This window comes from Manacus vitellinus, unplaced genomic scaffold (genome assembly GCF_001715985.3).
Source record: "Manacus vitellinus isolate BGI_N305 unplaced genomic scaffold, ASM171598v3 scaffold_772_pilon, whole genome shotgun sequence".
NCBI lineage: Eukaryota > Metazoa > Chordata > Aves > Passeriformes > Pipridae > Manacus > Manacus vitellinus.
In genome coordinates this window covers 47-1,568 of record NW_021940798.1, presented here as the reverse complement: position 1 = coordinate 1,568, position 1,522 = coordinate 47, and the positions used below count along the sequence as shown (strand labels likewise).

The 1,522-nt window shown below is 48.9% G+C and overlaps 1 long non-coding RNA gene across 1 annotated transcript; it reads left to right on the top strand.

Annotated features, from left to right (window-relative positions):
• Positions 1-113: 113 nt before the first annotated feature.
• On the top strand, positions 114-1,265 carry LOC108642047. The gene is made up of 3 exons (XR_003916315.1): positions 114-233; positions 615-740; positions 1,121-1,265. It is a non-coding gene; the product is annotated as an uncharacterized LOC108642047 (long non-coding RNA).
• Positions 1,266-1,522: the final 257 nt, after the last annotated feature.

Below are 1,522 nucleotides of genomic sequence, written 5' to 3'. Positions count from 1 at the left end.
CCAGGCCAGGCCCTTGTGTGAAATGACCCTTTTGTTATTGTGTGTAACTATCCAACCTTGCAAGGGACAGAACGGTGACTGTCCCTGACACTACTGACTGTCCCCAGGGCACAACAGCAGTACCAGAACCTCTGCTGGCTCCCTGTCTTTCTGGACAAGAGGGTAAAGAAGAGCAAGTGGACGATGAACCCGTGGCTGTTGTTGGAGCTGCAGAGCCTGAAGAAATTAAATCAGTAAGTGCCAGACTACATTAGCATTGTCTTTGGTGTAACTTAGAACTTGTGATCAGAGCGAGCTTGCTTTTCCTGGCTGAAGAGTGTGAGGGCTGGAGTCCTTCCATGACACTGTGCTTCTACCCAGCCACTGACACCTGGGAAAGGGGATTTTGACCCTTCCTGTTCAGTCTTTAGATTGCTGTGCAGGATTCCTAGGAGACAGGAGAAACTGTCCCCTGGATGTACCTGCCCCTCCACAGGGCCTATTTCAGAAAAATCCATGAACAAGAAATTGGCCAGGCCCTTGTGTGAAATGACCCTTTTGTTATTGCGTGTTAACTATCCAACCTTGCAAGGGACAGAATGGTGACTGTCCCTGAATCTTCTGACTCTCCCCAGGGCACAAACGTGACACCAGAACCTCTGCTGGCTCCCTCTCTTTCCGGACAAGAGGGTAAAGAAGAGCAAGTGGACAATGAACCCGTGGCTGTTGTTGGAGCCACAGAGCCTGAAGAAATTAAATCAGTAAGTGCCAGAGTACATTAGCATTGCCTTTGGTGTAATTTAGAACTTGTGATGAGAGCAAGCTTGCTTTTCATGGCTGAAGACTGTGCGAGGGCTGGAGTCCTTCCATGACACTGTGCTTCTACCCAGCCACTGACACCTGGAAAAGGGATTTTGACCCTTCCTGTTTAGTCTTTAGATTGCTGTGCAGGATTCCTCGGAGACAGGAGAAACTGTCCCTTGGATGTACCTGCCCCTCCACAGGGCCTATTTCAGAAATCCATCAACAATGAACAAGAAAGTGGCCTTGTGTCAAATGACCCTTTTGTTATTGTGTGTAACTATCCAACCTTGCAAGGGACAGAACGGTGACTGTCCCTGACCCTACTGACTTTCCCCAGGGCACAACAGCAGCACCAGAACCTCTGCTGGCTCCCTGTCTTTCTGGACAAGAGGGTAAAGAAGAGCAAGTGGACGATGAACCCGTGGCTGTTGTTGGAGCTGCAGAGCCTGAAGAAATTAAATCAGTAAGTGCCAGACTACATTAGCATTGTCTTTGGTGTAATTTAGAACTTGTGATGAGAGCAAGCTTGCTTTTCATGGCTGAAGAGTGTGAGGGCTGGAGTCCTTCCATCACATGGTGCTTCAGCCCAGCCACTGACACCTGGAAAAGGGGTTTTGAACTTCCAAGTTGAGCCAGTGTCCCTGGCAGGACACATAGCAATAACTGTGCCCTGGGGTTACCTGCCCGTCTGAATAGCCTAATTGAGAAAATCTAAGCAAACTGAACAAGAAAGTGGCCT